The sequence below is a fragment of the Suncus etruscus genome, assembly GCF_024139225.1.
Source record: "Suncus etruscus isolate mSunEtr1 chromosome 15 unlocalized genomic scaffold, mSunEtr1.pri.cur SUPER_15_unloc_1, whole genome shotgun sequence".
In the NCBI taxonomy this organism is placed as follows: Eukaryota; Metazoa; Chordata; class Mammalia; order Eulipotyphla; family Soricidae; genus Suncus; species Suncus etruscus.
Window position 1 is genome coordinate 395,872 of NW_026060286.1, and position 13,291 is coordinate 409,162.

Sequence of the window (13,291 nt, forward strand, 5' to 3'; positions counted from 1 at the left end):
CCAAGTCCTTGGTGGGAAGATGGAGCCTGGACCTTTAATAATGCAGATGGAATCCCAGTAATGTCACTGAATCTGAGCTTCCCCCACACCCCCGCCATCACCCCCTTTCATCCTTTTCCCTTGGTGATTCTACCAACCACCCAAAGCTCAGGCTGGAGAGTGGTGAGGGGGTCCTCGCGGGCACTGGGAGGTCTGGAGGAACGATTTTCTTTCTGGCCAGTAAGGGGCCACTCTGAAGGCCCTGGAGCTCCAGGGTCTCAGCCAGGTGAGCGGCCGGGCATCCCTGGGAGGTTCAGGGTGGTGAACTAGAGACAGGACGGACCAACAAATCTAGCGAACAATTGGATCTTGATGCCTGCAGTGACCCCAAGTCAAGGTGTTGTCTTCAATCCCTTTTTTTAGTGTATCTCAAGACTTTATTGTCCTGGGGTCCCTACCCTGCTATCTTTGCTTCCAACCTTGATGAGGAACTTAAGAGTGTGGGGAGGCCTTCGCTTCCTCTTCAGTTTGTTAGGGTCAGAAGTCCATTGAAGAGACCACACAATTGGAATAAAGCTAAAGAAAACTAGTCAGTCAGCTAAAATCCCCATAGTGACTGCTCAGAGCTGTCTCACAGGGGAAATGACCATACCCCATGTCACAAGTCAGATTATATAGGGAAGGGGTATAGAGAGTTTCTAGATCTGATTTTAAAAATCTCTAAGATGATTAGCATGAGAACCTGAGCAATAGCACAGCAGTAGGGCATTTGCCTTGCAGGCTGCCGAACCAGGACAGACCCAGGTTCGAACCCTAGAATCCTATATGGTCCCCTGAGCCTATCATGAGTAATTTCTGAGCACAGAGCCAGGAGGAACTCCTGAGCACCTTCAGATGTGGCCCAAAATCCACATAAAATAAAATAGGGGCCAGAGAGATAGCACAGTGGTAGGGCATTTGCCTTGCAAGCGGCCGACCCAGGACCAATGGTGGTTTGAATCCCAGCATCCCATATGTCCTCTGTGCCCACCAAAGTGATTTCTGAGCTCAGAGCCAGAAGTAAGCCCTGAGCGCTGCCAGGTGTGGAGTAAATACCAAATAAATAAATAAAATAGAATAGAATAATTAGCTATTGTCTAGGATTCCTTCCTTCTGCTCCCTAGTAGTCTTTCCAAATAGGCTACCTGGTATGGCCAGGTAGCTTGGGGTAGTGCTAATGGATGCAGACTTGAGAAGGCCTAACATGTGGTTCACAACATACTGTCCTTACAGAATGGCTTCTCTCCTTGTTCAGAATCCAGGACTCCATAACTCGATTTCATTCCTGTGAAAATATTTTTCTGATTGTGTTGTTCAATAGTACAGCTGGGAGAGTGTTTCCTTGCATACCACTGATCCAGCATTGATCCCTAATATTGTATAGGGTCGCCCAAGTCCTCCAGGAGTGATTTCTGAAGACTGAGCCAAAAATGATCCTCTTTGAACACTGCAGGATGTGGCCCCACAAAAGCAATTGAAGAAAATTTAAAGTAGAGAGAATTCTAACATGTGGGTAATGTGGAAAGGCCTTCAGTGGCTCCTCACATTTATTCAAAGAAACTTCATACTGAATAAAAAAACATATATTGTACATATATTGGGGCCAGAGAGATAGCACAGTAGTAAGGCATTTGCCTTGCACGCAGCCACCCAGGACAGATGGTGGTTTGATTCCTGGCATCCCATGTTAAAGTTATTTTAAGTAGTTCTATAGTTTTATCAAGTAACAGTAATTTCATAACTTTTTTTTTTTTTTTTTTTTTGGTTTTTGGTTTTTGGGCCACACCTGGCGGTGCTCAGGGGTTACTCCTGGCTGTCTGCTCAGAAATAGGTCCTGGCAGGCACGGGGAACCATATGGGACACTGGGATTCGAACCAACCACTTTGGGTCCTGGATCGGCTGCTTGCAAGGCAAACACCACTGTGCTATCTTAACCACGCTGTTAGCTTCAGGGTTCTAAATTCACTGTCTTGCCATTCCCAGGCCCTCTGCCCCAGAGGACTCCCAGCAGTCAGGCAGTAAAACAATTCATTGACACCAGTGAGCTAACAAAAAAAGATAAGAGGGGCCGGAGAGATAGCATGGAGGTAAGGCTTTTGCCTTGCATGCAGAAGGTCATTGGTTCAAATCTCGGCATCCCATATTGTCCCATCCTGTCCCCCCCCACCCCCAGCCACGATTTCTGAGCCTGGAGCCAGGAGTGACCCCTGAGTGTTGTCTGGTGTACTCAAAAAAAAAAAAAAAAAGATTGATGCTGCTTTTAGATGTCATTGTTTGCTGGCTGAAGGCTATAAAAATAGCCTTTTTTGTGTGTGTGTGTGGTTTTTGGGCAGTGCTCAGGGATTATTCCTGGCTCCAGGCTCCCGATGACCTCCTTGCATGAAAGGCAAACGCCTTATCTCCATGCTATCTCTCTGGCCCCTCTTATCTTTTTTTGTTAGCTCACTGGTGTCAATGAATTGTTTTACTGCCTTTTTTTTTGGGGGGGGGGGTCACGCCCAGCGGTGCTCAGGGGTGACTCCTGGCTGTCTGCTCAGAAATAGCTCCTGGCAGGCACGGGGGGGGGGGGGGGGGGGGGGGGGGGGGGGGGTGGGGGGTGGGGAACCATATGGATGGGACACCGGGATTCGAATCAACCACCTTTGGTCCTGGATCGGCTGCTTGCAAGGCAAACACCACTGTACTATCTCTCTGGGCCCTATATAAAAATTTTTATAATATTTTATTAAAAATTTTATAAAAAGCTACTTTTTAATAAAAGAAGCCTGATGGGTCAGGCTTCTACCAAAGACCCCCATCCTGGTAGGTCAAGACATTCCCAAGGAAAATCTGGAGAAACAGACCACCAAGATGTGAGCCTGGGGGTTGATGTCAAAGGAAAGTCTGGAAGATGCAGACCATATCTCCAAAAGAAACACCGGAATGTGAGCTGAGATGAATGGCATCAGGAAGGGGGTCTGGGGAATTGTATCTTTTTTTATTAATATTATTGAATAGTGTGAACTAAAATTTATGCAATATTGAAATGTAGCCACTTGTAACCTCATTATCATATGAATTTCTATAAGAATCTGGGGATTATTGAGCTTGGGGTCACTACAGACTGAATTCCTGCTGTGGATCCAGAGCTCTGGTAATTAAACCCTGCATTTATTTTTTACAACTCAGAAGTTTTGTGGTCTTTATTGAGGTAGTGGGCTCTCCCGGACCCTGGACTCCCCTTGGGTCCTCTTTAGGCCCTATGCTCTCTCGGTATCTTTGTTTGTTTGTTTGTTTTTGTTTTTGTGTCACACCCGTCAGTACTCAGGGCTTACTCCTGGCTCTATGCTCAGAAATCACTCCTGGCAGAGGCTCAGGGGACCATATGGGATGCTGGTACCTTTTAACACCCATATGGTCCCCTGAGCCTGCCAAGGCAATCGATTTTTGAGCTCAGAGCCAGAAGCAATCCCTGATTGTCCCCAAGTGTGACCCCCCAAAAAAAATCCCAAAAAAAGTTTTAATAAAAATTATCTATCATCCATCCATCCATCCATCCATCTCTATCTATCTATCTATCTATCTCTCTATCTATCTATCTATCTATCTATCTATCTATCTATCTATCTATCTATCTATCTATCTATCTATCTATCTAGTATGCTTTGTGGGACGGCCTGAACTTAACTCTTCACACACATAGAAGAAATATTGGAGAAAGGTCTTACTCATGTAAGGATGTGAAAATTAATTAATTTAAATTATCGGGGCCGGGTGGTGGCGCTAAAGGTAAGGTGCCTGCCTTGCCTGCGCTAGCCTTGGACAGACCGCGGTTCGATCCCCCGGTGTCCCATATGGTCCCCCTAGCCAGGAGTAACCCCTGAGCATTACCGGGTGTGGCCCAAAAACCAAAAAAAAAAAAAAAAAAGAGTGCTGATTTATTTTGGGGCTGGAGAGATAGCATGGAGGTAAGGCGTTTGCCTTTCATGCAGCAGATCATCGGTTCGAATCCCGGCGTCCCATATGGTCCCCTGTGCCTGCCAGGAGCAATTTCTGAGCACGGAGCCAGGAATAACCCCTGAGCACTGCCGGAGTGACCCAAAAACCACAAAAAAAAGAAAAAATAAATAAATTATCAAAGACAGTTGTTTTTTTTTTTCCGGGCCACACCCGTTTGATGCTCAGAAATTGCCCCTGGCTTGGGGGGATCATATGGGAAGCGGGGGGATCGAACCGCAGTCCTTCCTTGGCTAGCGCTTGCAAGGCAGACACCTTACCTCTAGCGCCACCTCACCGGTCCCTTAAAGACAGTTCTTAGTCCTGCTTTGCGCATGTCACTCCTAGCAGTGTATATGGGGGAACCACATGGCAGGAGGGTAGAAGAGGGTTTGTGTCCCACCCCTAGTCCAACTGGGAGAGGCAATTCCAGGCTGAGTGCAAAAGCCATTTTGCTGACAGCTTGTAGGGAGCGGTGGTGCACTGGAATTCTGCCCCAGATTCACCCAGTTCATGGTTCCCAGGGTCTCAGGTCTGCAGTTTCCTCCCTGAACAAGGCCAGCACTGTTGTCCTAGTCATAGCCTGCATCCCAACCTGTTTCTATGTCCTCAGGAAAGGAAAAGCCTCTGTCCACATCTGCCCATGTGCATCTGAGCTGATGCACAATTGGGCGGACATTTCAAGACAGGCAGGGGTTTGTGCTCCTCACTGGTGTTCTTGGCTCTATTTTCCTCCAGGGCTTCTTGCAAAAGACTATGCTGATGCTATTTGAATAACAATACAAACTGGAGAAGATGGGGCTTCACCCTGGCTCCTGGCCAGTGTGCTGGACTCTGTTATTTGAAGCCACTTTCATCCTAGTTTGCTGTGTTTGGTTTGAGGGCCACCCACTGTGCTCAGGCCTTTTTCTTAACTCAGTGTTCTTGGGTCACTCCAGCAGGTCTCAGACCCTATGGGGTTCAAGAGCCCATAATTAAGCTCCTGGAAATATGGACATGGATAATATGTTGCTAATAAAATTCATGATCCCAGGATTTCTGCATGGAGCTTCTTTCTTGCCTCACTTAGGGAAAAGCCCTATTACTGATGTTTAGTTTCGGGTCCCATTCCCGATAGGGAATTCTCCTGGTTCTACACTCAGGTGTCCCTCCAGCTCTGTGTGATGTCTGGGGTTCTATCTGGGACAGCCAAGAGTAAGGCAAGTGGCCCCACAACTGTTTTGTAGGTTCAGCACAAAGTTTCTCTGTTTGTATTTTGCTGCTGCTACCCAATGCCAGGCCAATGCCCATGCCCACAGGCCTCACTAGGACAGAGAGGCCATGTGATGGCCAGAGATATAATATTCCCTCCTGGAGCCCAAGCAGTGGCCCAAGCAGTAGGGCGCTTGCCTTGCACGCGCTAACCTAGGACGGACCAGCAATTTGATTCCCTGGAGTCCCATGTGGTTCCTCAAGCCAAGAGCGATTTCTGAGCACATAGCGAGGAGTAACCCCTGAGTATCACTGGGTGTGGCCCCCCAAAAAAAAATTCCTCCAGGGGCTAAATCGATGGCACTGAAGTGGGTCTTTTGCCTTACACTGGCCAACAAGGATGGATGGACACTCGTTCAATCTCTGGCATCACATATGGTCCAGCGCCTGCCAGGAGTGATATTTGAGTGCAAATCCAAGAGTAACCCTTGAGCACTGCTGGGTTTAGCCCCCAAACAAACAAATAAATCCCTGCAGACCTTGCTTGCCCGAAGATCTAGTTCACTAGCTTTCAGGTTTGCAGAGCTAGAGCCTGAGGGCACCATGTTTATGGGCAAAATGTCCCAGAAATTAACCAGGATAGAGTCCCTGATGTAACTTCATGGCTGGCCAGAGGCCTCAATAATAGGCATTAGCTATAAATGCATCTTCAGGCCAGAAAAGAAAATTCTCACACTTCTGGGCTCGGACAAGCTGTTCCCCATAGTTGGGCTTCACCAGGTCTTGGAGAGATGGAGAAGGAGGGGGAAGAACTGCATGAGACTGGAAAAGTTCCTCTAGGAAAGAAATCACCAAAGTTCCTTTGCAAACACCACCCAACCACCAGGACCAAGCCACAATAAAATTCAATGAAATAATGGTGCACAGAGTCACTGCATTTCAGATATCTAATTTTTTTTATTGGTAGTTGCTTTCATTGTTCATTTTTGTCTTTACTCATTTGTCATCCTTGTTTGCTTTTGGGGCCACACGTTGTGATGCTGAGGGTTAATCCAGGCTCTGCACTCAGGAGGCAAAGACTAAAGAGATGCAAGGTTTGAACCTGGATGGTTCCTTACAAGGCAAGAGCCCTACCTGTTGATATAGACATAGGCTCATCTTTTTCAACCCTCCAACAAACAAACAAAAAAGTGATCATCAGGGCCGAAGAGATGGCATGGAAGTAAGGCGTTTATGCCTTGCATGCAGAAGGATGGTGGTTCAAATCTCGGCATCCCATATGGTCTCCAGAGCCTGCCTGAAGCGATTTCTGAGCGTAGAGCCAGGAGTGGCCCCTGAGCGCTGCCAGGTGTGACCCAAAAATTAAAAAAAAAAAAAAAAGATGATCAGCATTGTAAATTATGCCGATGAAATCAGATAGCAACATGTAGAGGTCATTAAAAAATGACTCAAAAGGGGCCGGACAGATAGCACAGCGGCGTTTGCCTGGCAAGCAGCCGATCCAGGACCAAAGGTGGTTGGTTCGAATCCCGGTGTCCCATATGGTCCCCCATGCCTGCCAGGAGCTATTTCTGAGCAGACAGCCAGGAGTAACTCCTGAGCACCGCCGGGTGTGGCCCAAAAACCAAAAAAAAAAAAAAAAAAAAGACTCAAAAAATTGACCAAGAAGTATCCACCAGTCAATTTAGAAGAGTAACTCAGGGCCCGGAGAGACAGCACAGTGGTGTTTGCCTTGCAAGCAGCCAATCCAGGACCAAAGGTGGTTGGTTCAAATCCCGGTGTCCCATATGGTCCCCCGTGCCTGCCAGGAGCTATTTCTGAGCAGACAAAAAAAAAAAAAAAAAAAAAAAAAGAAGAGTAACTCGGTTTATTGTAGATGAGAGAGGGATATTTATGTTAGGAGAGAAAAGGCAGTAGACTCTGTCAGCCAAACAGGTAGGATATGAGAGGGCATTAAAACAGGGTATGTGCTTCTGTGATTAGGGAACTCAAGGTGTGTGCTCTGGGTGTTAAAACAGGGTGTGTGCTTAAGGTTATTAGCTACTTCTCCCACTTTTCTGTCTGTTAAGCAAGAATTGAAATGGTTTGTTAAGCATAAAAAATAGAGAAGAGCTAAAGAAGTTATGCTAGATTGTCTTCTGCTAGAAGTGGGGACCCCACATCAAAGCTTACAGCAGAGTGTTATTTTGCATAGGCAGTAAAAGCTGGGATAAGAACTTGTAACACAGATTAGGGGTCGGGGAGAAAGCATGGAGGCATGACATTTGCCTTGCATGTAGAAGGACAGTGGTTTGAGTCCCGGCATCCCATATGGTCCCTGAGCCTGTCAGGAGCGATTTCTGAGTGTAGAGCCAGGAGGAACCCCTGGGCTCTGCCAGGTGTGACCCAAAAATGAACAAGAAAAAAAATAAACTTGTAACATAGATTAGATTTAAGGCAGGGTGGCCTTTCTCTGAAAACGTCTGGTCATACTTTTCAACTGCAAATTTCAGGCCAGTCTTTTAGCGTAACCCCAGAGGATTATTCTTCTACATCCCAAGAACATAAAAATTTTGGATTTCTGGGCCTGGAGAGATAGCACAGGGCATTTGCCTTGCATGCAGCCAATTCAGGTTGGATGGTGGTTCAAATTCCAGCATCCCATATGGTCCCCCAAGACTGCCAGAAGCAGATTTCAGAGGGCAGAGCCAATCCTTGAGTGCTATTGGGTGTGACCCAAAAACAAAAACAAAACCAAAAATTTTGGAGTTCCTATCTTTAATAAGTAGGAATTCCTCTTTTTCATAAGGTTTTCTCCAATTCCTGGGTCTACTCAAAAAGGAGAAAAAGATATTGCCACAAAGTAATATTCGGGCAATAGAAGAGTGTGGCTAGGTTGTAGACCATTATCCCTAATTCACAGTTATAGTACCAACACTGTTGCCCAATAAATATATATAAAGATATATACATATCCCTTTTGTTTGTTGAATCAAGTTCAAGACAATATCATGATTCACAAATACATATAAGGAAATATATATATCCCCCTTTTTGTCTGCTGAATCAAGTCTAAAATAATAACATTATTCTCTAGAATATATACACATTCCACCATGTCTGTTGGGGAGCAAGTCCAAGGTAATATGATTAAAGAGGACTACTTCAGCTAAGGAGTAATCTGTTGGCTGAGAATAATCAGGATGAGAACGAAAGTTGTCATTCCTGCAGCTGCTGGCCAAAGTCACAGGCCATGGTCAGTCCTTGTGCCAGGACCTATTTGAAGAGCTAATTTTGGTCATGAGTAGCAATCTACAGTGATGAGAGGCTAAAAAGGTGTGGGGTGTGTGGGTGTGGGAGTGGGGTGGTAGTCCAGGGGAAAAGGGGTGTTTAGATAGAGCACAAAGGGATTTGTTAGAAAAAGCATCAAGTCTGGGAAAAGTGAATATAGGGAAACAACAGAAGAGTTGATTTTTTGTTTTTGTTTTGACTTTTGGGCCACACTCAGTGACGCTCAGGGGTTACCTCCTGGCTATGCGCTCAGAAATCGCTCCTGGCTTGGGAGACCATATGGTCTGTCCAAAGCTAACACAGGCAATGCAGGTGCCTTACCCCGTGTGCCACAGCTCCGGCCCCAACAGAAAAGTTTTTGCTGGATGATAGGCAGAAAAGGGGAAATGTAGACCTATGTAAAACACAGAAAGACATTTTGTAAAACACAGACATTAGCATAACATAAAGGTGGTCAGGACACACACTTAAATAATTAATCGATGAATGTTACAGCTATAAAACTGGCCCATTGGGCCCGGAGAGATAGCACAATAGCGTTTGCCTTGCAAGCAACCGATCCAGAACCAAAGGTGGTTGGTTCCAATCCCGGTGTCCCATATAGTCCCCCGTGCCTGCCAGGAGCTATTTCTTTCTTTTTTTTTTTTTTAATTTTTTTGTTTTTGTTTTTGTTTTTGGGCCACACCCGACGGTGCTCAGGAGTTACTCCTGGATGTCTGCTCAGAAATAGCTCCTGGCAGGCACGGGGGACCATATGGGACACCGGGATTCGAACCAACCGCCTTTGGTCCTGGATCGGCTGCTTGCAAGGCAAACACCGCTGTGCTATCTCTCCGGGCCCGCCAGGAGCTATTTCTGAGCAGACAGCCAGGAGTAACCCCTGAGCACCGCTGGGTGTGGCCCAAAAATCAAAAACCAAAACAACAACAACAACAACAAAACTGGCCCATCTAGAGTGGCAAATGGGTCAAAACATTTCATAAATATACAGCTGTCAAATAAGAAGGTAAGAAAATTTTAGACTTGACTGTAAAAGGGTCATTGGTAGATTCTGAATACATCACACATAAATCAATCAGCTTTCCAATTCCTGTCTAAAGCATATCACAAATAAAAACAAACGTAACACAACTTTTTTTTGTTTTGTTTTGTTTTTTTTTTTTTTTTGGTTTTTGATGCTCAGGGGTTACTCCTGGCTATGCGCTCAGAAGTCGCTCCTGGCTTGGGGGGACCATATGGGACGCCGGGGGATCGAACCGAGGTCCTTCCTTGGCTAGCGCTTGCAAGGCAGACACCTTACCTCTAGCGCCACCTTCCCGGCCCCACAACTTTTTAAAAGTTGCTAAGCATTCTATGATTTGTAATGAGTGAAAAACACAGCACTGTAGTGCAAGTGTGCAGCAGCAAACTTCTTTATCCATAGACTTCAGCTTTATATTATGAAGCTGTATCTGTTGCTATAGGACCCACTGAAGTTAGAAAACAGGAGATAAGCTGCTAAGTATTTCACAGAAGAAATGGAGATATCCAAAATGTTGTGATCAGCAAGCTTAAGCCAGCATTGTCTCACTGCATTTTTTTTTTTTTGGGGGCCACACCCGGCGGTGCTCAGGGGTTACTCCTGGCTGTCTGCTCAGAAATAGCTCCTGATGGACATGGCTCCATGCTCTCTTCATTTGTCCAATCACAGACCAAAGTGGTGTCTCAAAAACACCCCCCTCCCTCTTGATTATTTCCAAAACATAAAAGGGTCACGTGTATCTCCTTTTTATATCTCAGATGTATTCCCTTAACATCTATAACTCTTTTCGAATATCCTGATATAGTGACAATTTTGCCCACTGGATTTGTTATTTGATTGTTTGATTTTCCCCCTTTGAGATCTGTTTTATAAGCAATACTGGTAGAAGAATATCTCTGTATAGATTTCATGTTTGTACCAAGTTACGGGGAATGTTGGACTTTATTCATCGGCCCCCAGATGCACCAACAATATCTTGTGGCATTGCTTCTCTTTTGCATAGGCACATTAAAATGGGGAAATAATACATATGCAAACACGTTCTTATCTAATAGATATGGGAACACAAATTTGGTAATGTAATTAGGCCTTTTACCCTGAACATGGGCATAATGATTTGGCTCAAGCCTCAGAAGAATGGGCATCGCCCACACACACCTTAACAATTGATACCATCTATGGAAACAACCACAATTGTCTTTAACATTACCAGGATCCAAGCCTCTACCAGGGAAGACCTACCACTGCTTTGGCAGTGACTTACTCCAAAGAGTGCTCCCAACACTCAGACGACTCAGCAACAGTCTGCATGCAGGGCAGATCGCTCTGCATTTAATGGTATGCTGAAACTAGAGGATGCTCCACATCAGCCTGACATCGATGAAAGTAATGTACAGAATCCAGAGTCTTTAAATATAAGAATCTGATACCAACAACAGCTAAAGTGTGAAAAAGTTTCACCGGGACCTTGAGAATGACTGGAGTTGGATGGACTGGTTTGCCTAAAATCCAGTCTGTCTTATGCCAATAAACTGAGGTGAGGCCTTTTTAGTAATCAGGTCAAGTATTTTTTTCATTTTCCCCATTTTTTTGGACCTATGCAAACAATGGCGATGGCTACAATCACACCTTTACTTTTTTTTTTTTTTACTTTTTTCCTTTAAGGAAAAAAAATACAACTTACTAAACTTAAAAACAATTGTAGTAGAATGCCTGTCTCAAATACAGGCAGGGAATGGGAAGGGTAAGGGGGTAATGTTACACTGGTGAAGGGGGGTGTTCTGGTTATGACTGTAACCCAAATATGATCATGTTACTTAAAAAATATATTAAAAAAAAAAGAATGAATGAGGGTACTGGAAAACCTGTCTAGAGTACAGGTGGGGGGGTGGGATGGAGGGAGATTTGGGACATTGGTGGTAGGAATGTTGCACTGGAGATGGGAGGTGTTATTTACATGACTGAAACTTAATCACAATCATATTTGTAATCAAGATGTTTAAATAAATAAAAATATTTTAAAAAATAAATAAATAATTAATTTAAAAAAATATATATATAAAAAGAAAGAAATAGCTCTTGGCAGGCATGGGGGACCATATGGGACACCGGGATTTGAACCAACCACCTTTGGTCCTGGATCGGCTGCTTGCAAGGCAAACGCAGCGGTGCTATCTCTCTGGGCCCTATCTCACTGCATTTTATAGTTTGTCATATCACCATTATGATTCAAAACACAAAATAAGTTATATTTTTCAGAGTTCTTCTTAGAATCAATAACTTACTGTGACAAGTCAAGGTTTTCTAAGGGCTTCAAAGTCCACATAATCTAACATTTGCTTCCACCTGATCTCATAGGAAAAGTGTTTCAGATATAGTAATTTCCAATTTTCTATCATTTTTAGAGAATCCCACTGCATTCTACAATGACTGCCATAGATGTATAATTAGCTGCCAGTGATTATCCTTTGGAAAATATTTTTTTTTTTTTTTTTTTTTTTTTTTTTTTTTTTGTTTTTTTTTTTTTTTTGTTTTTCGGGCCACACCCGTTAGATGCTCAGGGGTTACTCCTGGCTACGCGCTCAGAAATTGCCTCTGGCTTGGCGGGACCATATGGGACACCGGGGGATCGAACCGTGGTCCTTTCCTTGGCTAGCGCTTGTAAGGCAGACACCTTACCTCTAGCGCCACCTCGCCGGCCCCATGGAAAATATCTTGAGGTAAACTGTAGTGTACATTTATTTGTGTATTCCAATGGCAAAGATCAGTGCATGCGGGTCTGGTGAGATAGCATGGAGGTAAGGCATTTGCCTTGCATGCAGGACTGTGTTTCGAATCCCAGCATCCCATATGGTCCCCCGAGCCTGCCAGGAGTAATTTCTGAGCATAGAGCCAGGAGGAACCCCTGAGCACTGCTGCATGTCCAAGACTTTTTGTGATAAGTGAGGCGCTGAACTGTGGGTTTGAACTGGCCTTGAGGAATGTAACAATAATAGACTCATTGAACAGCTTGTATTTCTGCAAAATATGTTCCACAGCATTTAAATAGTTGAGATCATCATTATTTTCCTCATGTCTTTTCTGCCTATAGGTCTTATTTGGGCCAGTTGGCCATGCCCTGAAAATTGGTGGTTGATTTTCCCAATGGTTATCTTAAAGTCTTTTGGGCTGATATGATTGTGATGTCCTGCCCACAGAGCTTTCATAATTTGGCCCAAATTCTTCTGCCAATTTACCTTTATGTCCCAACAGATATGACCTGTAAATATCATCCTCCTAATGCTTTCAGTTAAAATAATCAACCAAACATGGAGTGTTACACAGGCACCGTAATATTAAGTTTATACAAGTGTTTCCTAAATTACAAAGTCCAGTGAGAACTGGAATTCTGAAACTGGTCACTCTTAATCCTTGTATTTTTTTTTTTTTTTTTTTTTGGTTTTTGGGCCACACCCGTTTGATGCTCAGGGATTACTCCTGGCTAAATGCTCAGAAACTGCCCCAGGCTTGGGGGACCATATGGGACGCTGGGGGATCGAACCGCGGTCCTTCCTTGGCTAGCGCTTGCAAGGAAGACACCTTACCTCTAGCGCCACCTCACCGGCCCCAATCCTTGTAATTTCTGTCTTAGTGTAAAAAATCAGCCTGATGTCTCGATTACCATTTGGGGTTGAAAGTGGTCTCTTTTTCTCTTTCTCTTGGTAGTCCATGTTGGATTTGGGAAGGAACAGGAATGCTTCAGCTTGGAGGGTTCCTTATTCATTCAAAAGGAATTTGTAGCTTGGTTTCATCATTTGTGAGATTTCAGCTTCAGA